Source organism: Triturus cristatus, chromosome 11, assembly GCF_964204655.1.
Source record: "Triturus cristatus chromosome 11, aTriCri1.1, whole genome shotgun sequence".
NCBI lineage: Eukaryota > Metazoa > Chordata > Amphibia > Caudata > Salamandridae > Triturus > Triturus cristatus.
The window spans coordinates 990,818,854-990,836,330 of NC_140594.1; the positions used below are offsets into that span (position 1 = coordinate 990,818,854).

General features: G+C 46.0%; 1 protein-coding gene across 3 annotated transcripts in view; it reads right to left on the bottom strand.

Moving 5' to 3' along the window:
• LOC146785794 (von Willebrand factor A domain-containing protein 5A-like) overlaps positions 1 to 7,510 on the bottom strand; it is a 310,735-nt gene extending 303,225 nt beyond the window's left edge. The window contains exon 1 of one of the 3 annotated variants that reach the window (XM_085635059.1): positions 7,306 to 7,510. The gene's annotated coding sequence lies outside the window, so the exon portion shown is untranslated. The remainder of the gene's footprint in view (positions 1 to 7,305) is intronic. The other 2 variants (XM_085635061.1, XM_085635058.1) reach the window with 2 other exon arrangements.
• Positions 7,511 to 17,477: the final 9,967 nt, after the last annotated feature.

Here is a 17,477-nt window from a genome sequence, read left to right on the forward strand (position 1 = left end):
ATCTCGGTCTGAAGCCACAGCCTTCCAGAGGAGGCAGGCGAAGTGAGTCACAATGTTCTGAACGTACTTGCTTCTGAAAGCTTCAAACATTAGCTTCACAAAAACACACCACCCAAAGGCCAATTAGACTGAAATATGGACAGAAGCTAACTTTGATAGAGTTTAGAACCACTTTAATAGAAAACGCCTAATAACCTTCTAAACTTTTGACTCCAATCAGAGGTATTTCTTAATCTTTTACCCAAAAAGGCTTAGGCTTAGCTCTGTTGTCATGATTATCAAGCAAAGAAAATTCAATCCTTTCAAGACATAAGGCGGAGCTCATGAAAGTTACTAGTGTTGAGATTAAATCTTAAGCGTTTCTGGTGTCGGTCTAAGACTTACGTAGTTTATAAGCTTGACACTCAATTCTCCCAAACTTGATTGACAGGCCACTTCAGGAGTCTAAATCCTTTAGGGAATGTGCTCTGAGCCATCCATTCCCAGATGAAATGCGATCACCCACTTGTTAGGGATTCATTGCACAATGAGCTTGCTTACATTTTGAAATTACATCTGTTTGACCCACACTTTTATGCTAGGTGGGAAACAGGTTGTCCACATATCCATGACGGTGACAGCGTACTTTATATTTTAAATCAAACAGCCTTCGGCTCAGGGAAGAAACCCCATAAGTTTTGAAAGGCACCCAAGATATTTTAAGTACTATAAGGAAGGAGTTTCATTTCTATAGTAGAAAATGATTCCACCACTGTCCCAATTCGCCATTGGATAACAAATGACCAAATTTAAAAAAGAGTGTCTACATTTTGACCACTTTACCAATGTGAAGAAGATGCTTACAAACCTTCCCACATGCAGTTCCCTTTTAGGCTATATACATCCCTAGAAAGTGAACCAGAGAAAACAAAATGGGACTGTGTGAACTGCTGGGTAGACTTCAAAAGCAATTATCAGATATGTCATGGTCCTTCATTACGACAATGTCAAGCCTGTTGCGGTTCACCCTTGTAAAAGGTAACACATATATGATCTGCCACAGGTAAACTCACACCCCCAAATGACAATTGCACGTGTTCCCATGCACGTTGTCCCTACAATGGAGAGGTTGTGGCCAACCAGGCCGGCTTATGTTTGGGCTGCAACACTACATGGATATTCCAGAAAGACATCTTACCTTGTATCACAACCAACAATGGACTTTGTGCTCCTTTAAACTTGCTGTTCTATTTGCTCAGCACTGTAGATGTCAATTGGCTTCCTAATACTAGACAAATCTAGGGTTACCGTTCCAGAATGCTTTGGTGGAATACAGTATGTACTCTATTTCAAAAATATAATTCCCCATCAAGGATGTGCAAATTCGTTGCTCACGATCTCTATGCAGGACCTCTTCCCTCCACGCAGAAAACATCTTTGAAGTTTTTGATGAATTAATCAGAACATGAGTTTTCAACTATAGATGGAAAATTCCATCTGAAGGTAAATTAAGGGTTTTAACAGCCAGCCTCTTTTGTCTGTTTACTTCCACTAACCTGGACTTAACCCCACCCCTACTACTAAGCCAAACTTAGCGGAACACTATTCACATGAATATTAATTTTAAACAAAAAAGAAACTGTAGCCTTCTTACCTTCATGGACTGTGCATGTGTGAACAAAAAAAAAATCAAATTAAGAATTCAAGCAAGCTCACTGTTGCCAGGTACAAAACAATTGCCCTGGCATGTATCTTGCCCATATGGTACCTTCTCCCAAAATTCTTCATAGCCCTTAAGCCCACTAGTGGATCTTTTCATGCCTTCCCCACTGCCTTTTAGAAATAGTAGTCGCAAAAGGGAGATGCCTATCAACGGCACACAAGACAATTTCAATCAGCAGACACACAACCTTAACGTGGCTGGAAATCAATCACCTCAAGCAGCACTACTACAATTTACCACATTCCCATTTGGAATGGCGAGGCTGCAACAGAACAGATGTTTGCAGAGACCTCATCGTGGTCCAGCTGCTTATATTTTAGCAGGTTAAAATACTTTAACCATTCCTTCAATTGCCATTTGTCAGACCTTGTTCAGCAGGCCTTTGGCGGGGGGTGGGGGGGGGGCTATATCTATTGGGGTTCAGGCCGTAGGCCACTGCTTTTTCAGGACCTGTTTGACTTTGGCTCTGCAAATATGACCAAGCACAACCCTTTCCATGCTGGACTCTCAATGGAAACAAGTGTGAACTTTCATAGGCTTCTCAGAGAGGGTAGTGTGGGGGTACTCACGCCCAGAAATCATGCTTGTGCTCCAAATACCCCTCCTCCCAACCCACATTTGGTCTTATTACTAAGTTTTTCGGGCCTATGCCCGTTCAGTCTCTCACCCAGTTCGTAGGAGCAGCGTTGGCTGCATTTTCTCCTCCTGAGCAGCAAGATTTCACTAGTAGCATGAAGCATCTAGGTGACACGCGGTGGTCTTACATGGAGCAGTGTGGGAGCTGGACACGCAGCGCATGGCCCAGAGGGTCGCTGCAGGATCAGACGTTTCTGTCGGTGGCCTTTCCCAATGCAGCTGACAGTAGGCCTCAGCTTATGACACAGCTCGATCTGGCAACCCGGTGCGTACTTGGAACTTCTTATTAAGCACAAGGGCCACATGCCTGCAGGTGCTGGTTCTTTGGCGTGGCGCTCACCATGCACCCTCTTCGGCATGCAGTGCCTCGAGCAGTTCACCTAGATTCTTCATGAGGCACCCCTCTATGGTCACATGGTATTTAGGGCTGGTCCTGACCCAGTGGCACATATTGGCAGTACCATGATCAAGCAATCCATCTTGTACAGCACTCGGGCCACTACCAGGTTCTTATCCAAGCTTCAGTGGAGCCTACCATTGAGACAAACAGCTCTATGTACCTTGGTACCTACGAGGAAGATAACTGATGAAGATCACACTGCCCAGTCTGGCAGTGCATCGATTCCTTCAGTGCACCTGCTTACTGGGTATCTGTCAGGCGGACCCCAAGCCTGGGTCAATTAAGGCAGTCCATTCCATTATCAGCTCCTTCTGCAGGGTTGGCATTTCTTTCACTTGACTACAGTCAGATTGTCTTGGCACCCAGGGCAGTCAAGGAATTCCTCATTCAGATCGTCTCTGGGGCATTGGCGGTCAGTATGTCATCAAGCCTTGCCTGCTTAGTAGTTCTTAGGGACTCTGGGAAGTACCCCCTTCTCAGTAGAAGAGACCACAACACAACAACAAACACTGATAAATCCTGGGCTCCCATCTTTATATCGAGTTCACAGACTGAGAATGTATATTCCAAGCCTGCTTCCTTGGGATCGGTTTGGGTCAGTTCCCCTTTCATGTGCCCTCTCCGGGTTAACTTCGAAGCCTGGCCTTTGTCTGAAATGAGGCTCTGCCCAGCAGGGCACTCTCCATGTGGAATGCCCGCCACAGATGTAGAAAGAGGTGTGAGCAAGTTGCACCCAACTATTAACAATCCTGCCTCACAAAGATCAGGCATAGAAACAAGAATTTGTGCCCCTTCAAAAGACTCCTTTCCCCAACAACAGAAACTGCAGGCCTCACCCCGCACTCCTGCCATCTCTTAATTGCAGCTATAGTTAGAGTTATTTACAGCCCAATCTTTCAGGAAGGACCATGGCACTTCTACAGGAAGCCTGTCTCCTCTTTCCTCGCTATAGAGTCTGGGTTCCCCTCTCCCATCTAGAGGATGCCAATAATACACTAAAACTGTCTGGGGAAAACACCCTCTCCTCCATCTTGTACTCTGGTCCAGGTTGTGGACTTCCAAAATGGAACTCTCAAAAGTCTATCTTTCGTGCCCAGAGCATCATCAACCCTAGGACCCTTAAAAAAGCACAGGATTGCGGCATTCATAATTCTGGGTTTCTGGGAGCAACGAAAATTAGATGAATGGGCTTGTGAGCACAAATTCACATCTCACATTTGTAAAAAGGCCGGTCACTATAAGTCCCGAATCATGTTCATGCTGGCACCACCACGCTCCATGCATGAAATCCACAACAGAGATGGCAGCCCTCTGCCACTATGAGGGGGCACCCATCCTGGCTCAGGTTAATGTCCAGAACCAATCATAGTCAAAATCAAGCAAAGCAGAACACAGGTATATACAGCGTGGGCCCACAGGGCAGGGGACACGACTGTACGTCATTCAGGGAACATTCCAGTCCCAACACCACCAACCAGCTATGCAATGATGTAGCATATTCAGAAAAAAACGCCAAGCACCAAAGTAACACAAACAAGATGCACAACTAATTTTACATTGCCTGTGAGGGCTTTTCTTTGAGGTCTGAAGTTGATAAAGTTTACTTGGATGTATCTAGAGCGGCAACTGGCATCACACACTACACAGCCTGCCTTTGAGCCCTGAAGTGCCATGTTGCCTAAGATTGCCTCATGGCCCACAGCTGTAATACCGGATGTAAACATGTCTCTACTGGCAGACTATTTCCTAAAATGATCAGTTTATCTTCGACTGAAGTCCCATATCTGGCCTCCAAGTCCAATCGCATCAGGGAGGGCATTTGAACGCCCTGCAGCATCTGCACTCTTGGATTTGCCAAGTAGTCGCTTTCTACTAAAGCCGTAGCTGGGGCAATCAAGAACTACAAGAAGATTTGGAAATCAAATACAGTCGACGCGGTAATTATGTACAATAAAAGTCAATGTAGCACCAGAGGTAAATTGTATCAGATTAACATGTATTTTTATAGAAGAACATTGATGATTACAAAGAAGACCAGAAGGCGCAAGCATCATTGAGGGTGGATGTATAGCCCCTAATGCTTTTACGGTACTTGTACAGTAAGGCACTACAATCTTTTTAAGGCTGGAGTCTATGGGTGATATCACTTTGCAGAAAGAACATACAAATATTCAGCTAATTTCAGGTCTCTTCATTTTTTGCAACAAGTCTAAATTTCCCACCCGTAGTCAATGGGGGTTCCATGTTTGAAACAATGTAGTAATTAATGTGTTCCCTTTCCTGAAGCCAAGGGTATAAATTTGCAGAGCTCACCAAAATCAAACACCGAAATGGTACAACGGTGATTGCAAAGCTGTGGGTAGGGGAGTTACTGAGAGAGCTCTGGTAACTGAAAGAAGCCAAACCAAGGCGGGCCCAACTTAGAGTTTGGTGGACAGGGTACCCAATCACAACAGCGACGGAGTACCCTCTTCGCCAAGCTCTCAATCTGCCTATTGATTTAGAGCTGGTCACACTGCCAGGTTTACACCGATGGAAAGATGTACGCTGTCAGAGTAAACCTTCTTCTAACAGCCCCAAGGTAGTAGGGGCCATTGGAGGTAAACAAGCAGTAGGATGGCTTTTTGTTTGTTTTTGTTTGACTGACTTGCAACTCATAACAGAGCTTTGATGACCCTTAACTCTTTGCCACCCAGGCTCATATATGCCTGTGGCAACTACCCAAATCCGTCTGATAGGGAACATCTTTATATGCATTTGTAAAGTGGAGAAAGCGAGGATCAGAGTCTGGCCAGTGGGATGGATGCGGGTTGTGAGGCCATGAGAAATTAGGCTATTCCTAGGAAAAACAATGTGTGCTTCCCACATGATGATAAGGACTGAGCCGAGGAAGACGGATAGAGCGGTAATGCAGGTTGTCATATTCACTCGGACGAAGGCAAACTGAAGAGGGAAACTGTTACCAACTTTGTGGTCCTGCCCGTATGGTCATTCTTTGTTCGGGAGAGTTGCAGTAATCCACCACACTTTTTAATATTTTTTTAATGTTTTTAAGTATTTTGTAACACCATTCAAACGGTGATTAGTATACTTATTATTCATGAAATTATATATAACAACATCATGACAAATGACTGGTGACAGGACATCTCGTGTAGACAATGATACTGCTTTTGTTTGGTTACCAAGGTTCCCATGTAGACTGATCTGCGGTGCAACATAGAAAATGAAGCACTTGGTCCATTAAAATGTGCAGATTACAAAAAAAAAAAGATGTTCTTGGTAAACTCAAATTGATAGAGTAAGAACTACAAGACAGAATCATTGTTACACAATTATGATGTTAACTATGGCTGTCAATTTGGTGGTGTGCCCAAACTGACCACTGAAACCTGCGGGTGAAGCACCCCCCATGTGGTGTCCTCGTGGACGCCTTCACACGAAGCGCACAAAACACAATCAGGAGAAACAAAAAGGTCTTTATGGATTTTCTAAGAGAGGGTCTGTAATATTCTCTCCCCGGGGTACAGGTAAGGTGCTCTGCATACTATTAAACCGCAGGCAAAAATCTCATTCATATCTTGATAAGGAGGGACAGTTTCTCCCACTGAGGCTGGGGGTACACTTTGCGTGCCCCCCAAATCCAGCAGATCAGGTGTTCTGCTGATGGAGTAACCAAAACACGTGGAGCACTACCAGTGGTCTCGCAGAAGACGAAAGGGGGGGGGGGGGGGGGGGCAAAAGGCAAGCCCGAAAATTAGAGAGTAGGATACCTGTGAGTGCAGGGTCTTTCTTCCCTACATCGTTACAAGCTCAAACATGCACAATGAGCCAAACATTAGTGGGGTTTGCATAGCACATCTGCTGCCAGTGCAGTTAATAGTAACTCACAAATAAACGGGGTGAATAAAGGGCCAAAGAGCTTATTGTAGCTGGGACTTGCCGAGATGGCCAGATCTAAAGGTTATGAATGGGTATGAACATGTATGTCAGGCCACCGAATCAGGAGACGGCGACATAAGTCGTTGAATGTATGGACCGCACTGTGAAGTAAGAAGGCGGGCCTGGCTCAGAGTTTCCCAGATTATAAAGATCCAGTTGTCAGATATGTTCGGTAGGCGGGACTTACAGAAAGTTACACTCCTTGCTTCAATGTGATTTGCTGTCGCTGTCACCCGGCCTCCCCTTCAATTCGGCTAAATGAATATGAAACATAGGCGTCTTGCAAAAAAAAAGAAGGGTTAAAGATCTAATCTGGTCTCATACGTAGACACTAATGTAAAATAAACGACAGAAAAAAGGACGGGCAGTGACGGGCAGTGACGCGCCTCGGAGAAGCGCAGAGTGACACACGTCAGTGATAAGCACTGGACTCTTGCTGCCGCACCCTTCTGGAGAAAACAGCCATGCACCTTTAAATCCAGGAACACAAATGAGCAGTTTCGGTTAATAAATAAAAAATAAAAAAAAAACGACGAGGGCAAAAAGAAGAAACGACCGCTTTCCTCAGCCACGCACTCCTGGACTGTGAACAATTCTAGTAAACTCGGTTACTGCAGGAGTTCACCTTCTGCGGAAACGTCGATCTGGCTCTGATCTCGGGGACAGATTTCCTGCTGCTCCGGTCACTGCTGCCTCCTGAGTTACTGTGATACCTCCTCCTGCAGGAGCTGGATGCAAGCCGAGCGCTTTGAGACTTTAACTTCTGCTCCTAGACACATCAGCCCCACCCACTTCTGCTCCACTGTCTGAATGTAACTGTAGCAGCGATCTTTATTAGCGAGAAACACTCCCCCTGAATGCCCAGCCCTCTTCTGGGAAACAACTGCTTATTGCCAACGCCTGAGTCACGGCAGGGAGTGTCTAAAAAATACCAACCCCCGCAGATAGCAAACATACCACGGAGAGCGTTGGTTTAAGAAAACAAGCATTTGCAATGCAATAGGTCTCGCAGTTACTTGAGTTTAAGCTATTGGTATTGTAAATGACAATGCCCTTTATTTAAGTTTTTAAAACAAAAGGCATTGTTATTTGCAATGGTAATAGCTCAAGCTTGCGTAAATGCGAGACCTACTGCATTGCAAATGCTTGTTCATATTTACTTGTAGTAGAGGCGGTGCTATTCTCACTGTTTCCATGAAAGTGAGATGCGACCAGGGTCGGCTTTTGGTAGGTGAGCTGGGCCCAGGCCCTGGGTGCCAAACTTCAGGGGCCTCACGGAGCTCTCTGCAGAAAGGTCGGGCCCTGCGAGCAGCAGTTCCTCTGCCTTGGCTCCAGTGATTCAGTCGAAAGCGCCTCCAATCATTCACAACGTGTTGCAGACGCTGTTAACACCCTATGAACCACTTTCCTTGCCCTCACAGATACCGGTCACCCCCTGCTGCCACGCCCCCACTCCAACAAACAACTTGGCACCAGCCGGTGATTCTGGTAAGGGGGAGGAGGGGGGTGATGTTTGTGTTCAAAGGCAGATCATCGAGGATGCCGTCTGGGGACCATGGAAAGACCCCTGCTGCATCGTTTCGTTGATCAGTAGAAGGGTGGCACATTTCTGTCCATCCAGTGAAAAACGATGTTTGTTAACCGGCCCCGCCCGCGCCACCAGAGGCCCTGGTTGACGGCCCATTGTGACAGGGTTGGGGGTAGTCTGATGGGTCTGTATGTGGCCCGGTCTGCTTGCACAGTAGATTTCCCTGATATTACCACACACATTGCCTACAGCAAGAACACATGCATAGCCGTCCACAGCTCGCAAAAAACCTATACAGCGAGTCTGTACAAACCTAAGCAGCGAGTCTGTGCAAGTTAAAACCGCCTCGATCTGCAAACGAAGGCACACATGGTAAAGGGAAATAATGAGGAGAAAGATATAGGCATAGCTTGTTGACTTATTTCCAGGTTTCCTAGCTTTAGTAAATCTGGGAACTCACAAAAATCCATAGGTGGATGCACGGGAATGCCCTCTCTTCAGTCAGCTGTGGCACAGGCCGCTTTTATGTTGGTGCCCAGGCCTATTTACTGCCAACCGCGCATGGCGAGAAGTTATTCCTACCACTGGCTCGGGTAAAACAGTGTCTGGTCTTCAGAAACCGAAATCGTAGGGGGGTACCCACAAACCCATGGCAGATCAGGGTTAAAAAGCACAGCAGGGGTAGGAGAAAGCTTCCTCATGAATGGAAGCCCCAGGGCAGCAGCGGGACATGTGTAGTGCGTTACCCAGTTAGCGCGCCCACAGCCCACAATGCACCTCTGAGAGCCCCTGGGGCGGAAAACACACGCCCTTGATGCTCCTCCAGTGCCTGTGAGGAGAAACCGTGTCAAATGCGGGGGTTCCGAGAGAGGCCCTGTGATGAAAGGCGGGAACTTTTCCAGTGGGTGGTGGGGGATGCAGGGTCCGGGGCCGTCGGCTGTTACTAAATTGCATAGATGGCCACTTAATAATGTATGCAGCGCACACCTGGCTCCTTAGAAAGGTATTGTTTTCACATTCCTTTTCGAGCGAAGCGTGTCGTATCTCCCCGTCAGACTGAGGTGCTTTATGTGGGCCAGAATTTAAAGGGAAACCAACATATTTTCTGCCAGACAGCTTGAAGGTGGATTACCTTGCAAACTCAGCGTGCACTCTGATGGCCTTAAGTTCTGTTTTACGTCCAGGCAGCCTTTCATCATTCTGTATACTTTATTTGAGGAGCTAATCGCAACACGTGTTGATTACAGTGACGGACAAACACAAAACGGTTCATTTGTTTCCCAGGGCAAAATATGTCAAATGAATCGGTGAGGGTCTCGCTGAGAGCCCCAATATGTAAGAATGTTGTACTTGTAAGGTGAACAAGTGAGTGATACTCCGCAATATCTGTGCAAACATTGGCAAATAATCACCAAGCACAGCTTGAGTGAGATGTAAATAAATGCAGGCAGAAATGCGTAAACCGATGCAAATAACGACCAAGCTCACGATGTAATTATAGACTGAGAGGTGTGGCCAGACCTGTCAAACACATGCAAATAATAGGGCACAGGGTAAGCAAACACTGGCTGGGGAGGGAGACGGGGTGAGGTAAATAAATGTAGGCAGATATGACAAAACCCAGGCTGCTGGAGACTGCCAAACCGGGCATGGCTGGCACAGTGAAGCCCACTTTCTGATTTGTTGCACCAACTTTGAAGTAACAACTACAAATCAAAACGAAAGTTTGAAAAAGAGAAAACGTTGAAGAAACAACGAGGCGCCACTTCGAAGTCTTTGCAGTAGAAACCGCACTCTCCCATGTGATGAGCAACAAGCGCTGAGGCAGCTCGGGGAAAACATGGGATTTGTGAAGGAATTAAAATACAATTTAGTGGGATTGTTTTACTTTCCAATCTTTAAACATTCAGTGTTTTTTTCAATAAAAAAAAACAAGGAGATTTTTGTAAGAGATTTTTTTTGTTGCAAAAACTATGGAGAATACAGTCGATCAGCTAAGTTGCCCAACTTTGTAAACAGGGAGAAACGAAAAGCATATTTGTATACTGACTTTGTATACATTGCTTGTGTGCAGAACAGCTTGAGTAATTATTGCATATTCAGTCTTTCAAAAAAGCCGAACCGTCATTCATAGACAAGATGAAATTTGGGGCGCAGCTGCTTACCGCGCGAGGCTTTGCAGCGCCTGCTTGCACTTAGAGGGGGGGGGGCGGGGTGTGTGTGTGTGTGTGTGTGTGTGTGTGTGTGTGTGTGTGGGGGCGAGAGGGGTTTTAGCAACCCCTCACGTTTGATAGTCACACTGTCTGCGAAAACGTTTGTGAATTGCTCGACCTGTGGGGTACGGAGGAGAGGTCAAAGGTTACATGCAAATCCCTGCCATCTGGACAGAATCACATTCCTGCAAGGGTTAATCCCAAACTGCTGCACGCTTCACCCAGAACGCGCCACACGTTTAAATATCTTTTAGCTCCTGATAAAAGAGAAAATGCACACTCCTTGAAGAAAAGAACGAGGCGTGATTTGCAAGTATTCATCGCAGGATTAAACAAGCGCGCACTGAAGCTGACGGAGTGGGAGGGGGAGTGGGGGCGGGCACGCAGGCTGCCAAATGGTGCGATGAATCACGGCTAAAGTGAAAGTAAACAAGTGGTTGCAGGACTCCAAATGGTGCGCGCGCCCGGACGGGTCACATGCACTGTAGTTGGAGGCCTGCAAAGCCACTGTTTGCACTTCCAAAACGCGCTTACTATAAGTCTCGCCAGAGCCAGCGCTAAAGCGCTGGTCAGGCGAGACCTAAAAAACCACACTGTGTACTTTATGACACGCTATGGAGGAACTGCAAAAATCAACAGTAGTGCTAGCGCTTGAGCCCAGGACATAACCCAGCTGTCACTTTTAGGAGATTTGGGTCAGGTGAATTCAAAATTTGCGAATTTACTGACAAGAATTTTTCATTCTATTAAGGACAGAGAGGCGAGGATTATGCTTCTCCTTTCTTTACTAAGAAAAACTCAGCAGCCAATCAGATTACAGTAAAAGAAATCACTACAATACCCATGAACACACACAGGGTATCACCTGACAACCATAGAGAATCCCCTATAAAAGGTCCATAAGAGAATACCATATCCTCTTTCTTTGGTAAGTATAACAGTTAAAGTGAAGAAACAGTCCAACATTTAGAAGAACGTGGAAAGCAAAGAAGTTCGAGCACTGAAACAGCAGTCCAGCGGGCTGGAAACAGAAGACTTGATGCCTGCATTATCAGAACAAACCAGAACCTGCTGGTATCCATAAGACAGTCCATGGAGACAGAGCAACGCGCCTCACTTAGGATCCGAACCTGAATGGAAATATAATCGTAATACACCATTCCCTCATGGCAGAAAATACAGTAAAAAGGGGGGGAAAGAAGAAGGACTATGTCCATAGTACAAATATACATATGCAGTAAAATCAGATAATATAAACAACCATATGAAAAACAGAAATGGGTGGGAAAATCCTCGCCTCCGTGTCCTTAATGGAATTGAAAATTCTTGTCACTTATGTTCGCAAATTTTGAATTCTATGTCAGGACCGGAGGCTTCGGTTATGCTAGTTCAAAGCTGCGCCACCACCACAGATGCAATATCCACAATCGGTTTATAATAAAAAGTTTTAAACATAAAATCATTGGACCAATCAGCTGCCTTCATAATATCCATTAAACTAACTCCCATAGAAAAAGCCTTTGAAGCCATGGCTCCACGAGCTGAATGTGCACCAAATTTTGTAACATCAATTCCTGCCTCACCCATGAGCCATCTCACCCATCTTGCCAATGTAGGCGAGGTAACCGGGCGAAAAGGTTTTTGTAGAGCAATCAACAATTGACCATGCATATCCTGTCGAAAGTCAGCAGTACTTACCTCATAATCCTTAATACATTGCAGTACACAAAGTTTTGGATTATCATTGGAGGGCCAAGCCTCCAGGAATCGTAAAACAGTAGAAACATCCCATAAATCAACATATTTAGGGCAAGGCGGTTTTACCAACCTGATACCCCTGAGTAACTTGCAAACTAAGGGGTATTCACCAGCAGGTTTGTCATTGATTGTTATATGGGCAGCAGAAATGGCAGATTGAAAATGATTAACTGTTCTATAAGCAAGACCAGAAGAAGCAATTGATGCAAGAAAATTCACAATCAAAGAGATATCTGCTGAAGCGGGATCCACCTCCTGTTGATCGCACCAACTACACCATCGTTTCCAGGCTGTGGAATAACGTTTGTGTGTGTTGGGAGACCAAGCCTCGCTGCTAAATTTGGTAGCGTCTCGCGAAAGGCCTGGGATTTTCCAGCGATCCCCGAAACCCACTATGCCACTAGAAGGAGTTGACCCGATTCTATCAGTGGATGCGGATTGTTGAGAGGGTCCAGCAACAGATTCCAACACTGGGGAAGAAGGAGCGGCACTGCACAAATCATCTCCAGAAGAACCGGGAACCAAGCCTGAGCCCTCCAAAGAGGAGTGATCAGAATCAATTCCGACTGATAATGTTTCGTGCGAGTCAAGACCCTGGGGATCATCACAAACGGGGGGAAGGCATAACACAGATGAGACGGCCAGTCCTGCAGAAATGCATCCGTGGCCAGAGCTTCCGGATCCGGGCGCCAACTGAAAAACTTTGGAAGGTGCCTGTTGAGTCGAGAGGCAAAGAGATCGATCTGGCACTGACCCCAAAACCGAGTTAGAGACCTGAAGACACGAGGATGAAGCCTCCAATCGCTGAAATCTCTGAGATGATGAGAGTTCCAATCTGCAATCAGATTGTGGCACCCCGGAAGATATTCCGCAATCACTGTGATTTGTCTCTGAAGACAAAAGTGCCAGAAATCCTTGGCAATCTCCATTAGAATCTTGGACTTCATTCCCCCTAATTTGTTGACATACCGAACCGCTGACACATTGTCCATGGGGAGAAGAATGCAACAATTCGTCATGCGTGGTGAAAGACAACGAATCGCAAATGACCTGCCAGAAGCTCCAGACAATTGATATGGAGAGACAATTCGTCCTGGGACCATCTGCCCCCCGTAGTTACCTGACCGAAACGGGCTCCCCATCCCCGACTGGCGTCGGACTCTATCACCTCTTCCGGAGCCACTCCGAACAGGGCTCAACCATTCCAAGACTCCATGTGTTCTAACCACCACAACATATCCCACCTCGCCTCCTCCGAAAGAGGAATCTGATCTGAATATTTGAGGCCTTTCTGGAGATGGCAGATTTTGAGTCATTGAAGTGCACGGTAATGGAGAGGACCCGGGAATATTGCTTGGATTGAAGAAGCTAGTAGGCCGGCTATCCGGGCTACAGATCTCAATGATACAATCTGTTTGTGTAAAATCAATCTCAATTCCCTCTTGATAGATCTAATCTTTTGATTGGGTAAGAGGAGCCGACAACTGAGGGAATTGACCGGAAAACCCAGGAACCCCATCGATTGAGACGGGATGAAGACTGACTTCTATGGATTCACTAGAAACCCAAGCGATTGTAAAAGATCTATTGACCACTCCAAATGAGTCATTAACAGGCGAGGTCAACGAGCCATGATGAGAATGTCGTCCAAATAAATTATCAGAAGAACACCCCGGGCTCTCAGAGACTCCACGACAGGCCTCAGAAGTTTCGTGAAGCACCAAGGTGCTGACGAGAGGCCGAAAGGGAGAACCTTGTACTCGAACCAGACTCCCTGCCATTGGAATTGCAGAAACCGACGATGAGGAACGTAAATGGGGATTGACAGATACGCCCTCCATCTTGAAGTGTTGATAAACGACCCAGCCATTGAAGTCCTTGAGGTTGAGAACTAGTCTGGAGCCACCCCCCTTCTTTTGAACCAGAAAGACAGTGCTGGAGAAACCCTGCGGATGACAAGTGGTCCAAACAATGGCCCCTTTTTTCAGAAGAGAATCTATTTCAGCGGAAATGACAGCTTGATCCTGAAGGAAAAAAAACAAAGGGGCGATGGAGGATGAGTCTGAATGGGAAAACTGAAGAACTCTATCTTGTTACCCTTCACGCTGTCCAACACCCATGTATCGTTCGAGATCTGTTGCCAACTGGGAAGAAAAAATGGAATCCTGCCCCCCAACAAAACTTCTGAAGCTGCTATTAAGCTCACCTGAAGCTGAGGAATCGTGATGTCCTCCTTGATTGCCATCATAACGTCCCTTTCTGAACCTGTTGCGGGCTCTGCGAGTGGGATAGAAGGAGGAGTTGTTATTATAACCGGAGTCTTGATAACCTCCACGATGCGACTGAGAACCACGCTGGGCGCCCTGGTTATTTCCGCGGCCGAACGATTGTCCCCTATATCGTCTGGCCCGTCCAAAAACCAGGCGAAAAGCTCGTCGAAGGAAGAACTGAGCCTTATCTAGACCACTGAAAGTGGCAACAAATTTGGTCAGTTCTTTAAGAAAAGGTTGGCCAAACAATAAACCCTGAGCCAATGGACCAGACTCGGAAGATGACAATTCTGCCAATTTTGGGTCCAATTTCAAAAGAATAGAACGTCTACGTTCACAAGACATGACACAGTTGGCGTTACCCAAAATACAGACGGCTCTCTGAGCCCACCCAATCAACTCATCCGGATCGATGGCAGAAGCGGACTCCTTAGCCCGAATACCCACATTTTTGTAAGGGGACCAAGCAAATCTAATAACAAGAACGCCATGCTCTATCAATTCCTTTTTTGGGATCCTTGGCGTACTTTTTTAGATATGTCATCATGGAGGGGGGATCTACCTCGGGCGTGTCTGCTAATTTATCAGCGAGATCTGGCCGTGGACATTCAGAATGCAGACGCGTCCTCACATCCTTGTCAAAAAGATGGCAAATATGGGCTTGAATATAATCTGCTACTTCCGCGGACAGGAGCCAAGAGGAGGAATTAGGGTGCACAATGTCTTTAGGATCAAAAGTAAGGAGTTGTGGATGTGTAGGCGCATCAACAAAATGCTCTTTATGAGCCTTCTAAGCAGGAGGAGGAGAATCATCATGGTCAGAAGACGTGCCAGAAGAAGTGTCCCCATCATCCGCCTGGTGTGAATGAGAAACCCCCTCATCTTTGGAAGAATGAACATATGAATGGTCACTGGAGAGAGCCTTGGCCAACTTTGCAAAATCAGACTTATGAGGATTTGCAGCCTTCGCAGCAGTCGTGGAAGAACGACCAGAAGAACCAGGCAGCCAGCCCTGCTGCAGAGCATAACATAAATGGCGCTTTAAAGGCGCAATAGCGCGGACCAGCGCGTTATTAACAGAATGTTGGACATCCACATCAAGTGCCTCAACCAACTCCTGCTCCATGGACCCAGAGGCCCCTTCATCATAGTAATATCCTTCCTCATCAAAATATTCAGCCATAGTAACACTGAAAAGTGTAAATAATGCCCACAGGAGGAAGGAGAAACACAGCAACCAAAGGTAATGCCAGCAGGCACAATAAGGGGGAGTGGAAGTACCCCAGGCAAGCCAAGAACACAGATACAAAGTAACTGTGAAACAATGTAAATTAAGTGTGGAGGGAGGACTTGCCAAGAAAACCACTCTAGGCAGAGCCTATGCACATTTATCCAGCCCAAACCCTTAATGAGGAAGTTTGGACGTCAAATAGGGGCTGCGACCAGGCTGTGGGCGCAAGAGCATGAACAGCGCTGCTCTCGCGCTACAGAATATACAGAAAACTGGCAAAATACGCCTTATAAACAAAGAAAATGGCCGCCGCGCATGCGCGGTAACGGCCGCCCAATCGCTAGAGAAAGAGGACAAAGCGTTAACAAGATGCGCATCCTCAAGTCCCACTCTTCCGCTCCACAATCCGGCAGTAAGCGCGGGCGCAAAGCGCCCGAACCAGGGAGGTGCCTCACACTCCCAAAAGGAAAATAAAGCGGCGAAACAGAGCGCGGAAGCAAGACAAGCGCAATGCGCTACAAGAGCCACACGGCGAACCAGGAAACTCAAAGCAGAGAAAGCAGGTATGAAAGCGACAGCAGTACAATGCATTTAAACCATACAACAGTATAAGGAAAATGTGAAAGCACTTAACTGGCTGCAGAGCAGCAAAGAAAGAGGATATGGTATTCTCTTATTGACCTTTTATAGGGGATTCTCTATGGTTGTCAGGTGATACCCAGTGTGTGTTCATGGGTATTGTAGTGTTTATTTCTTTTACTGTAATCTGATTGGCTGCTGAGTTTTTCTTAGTAAAGCAATGAGAAGCATAATCGGAGCCTCCGGTCCGGACATAGAATTTGTAACCTACAAATTAATTGGCTTGCTTTCCCTGTCTTTGTTAAATCCACTCTAGGCTTGGGCTGTAACATGAGCCTCGCTCGTGCAACAAAAGTCCCTCGTTTAAATTAATATCAGGCGAGGTTTGGAGAAGGCTGCCGGAAGGCAAGAAATCATGGGATCTTTACAGGAGTTCCCACCTCAAGACATTAGAAGCTTGGTGTCAGAAAAGCTAGATTTAATTTAACATAGTATAGTAGTATGCAGTCTTTTCTTGCTTTGTTTAAACCGCAGCCAAGCAAGAAACTGTTTCCCAGAAAAACAAAAACTTTAGAACTACTAAATGACATAAGAATAGAAACACCCAATAGGATGTGGAGTAACCCGATAACTATCTTCACTGAGAGCAAATCTTCTTTTCTTGTAGTGAATCAATCAATGAGGTATAGAAATAATCAAAAGAACAGAATAATAGGTAAGCAACATAATGAACAAGTCTGTAAAACAGTCCGAAGGGAGATGAGGAGCATCAAAATGATCCAGGTAGAAAAACCCATGAACAGTTTTTTTTATCCTGGACTTGAGAAAGTAACCCAGTCGTATGGACCAGAGAGGTGTGCTGTCTGCATGTCTGAGCTAGAACTCGTGCAATTAAAAGAAGGGTGGAGGCATGGAGAAGAGTCTGTGGCCATGATTGAAGAAAAGTGTCTGTAGCCAGAGGTTGTGGGTCTGAAAAAGGAAGGAAGTTGGAAATTGAGAAGAGAGGCCAAAAGATCTATTGACTTTTTGCCGAAGATGGAAGAAAGACGATTGAACACTGAAGGATGCATTTGCCAATTGCTTGAATCATGGAGGTGTTCCGGAATACCAGTCTGCTTCATCATTTAAATTCCCTGGGAGTTGAACTGCTCTGACTGAGAGATTTAGTTGAAAACAATACTCCCAAAGATGTTTGGCAAGATGTGTTAGAATCTTGGA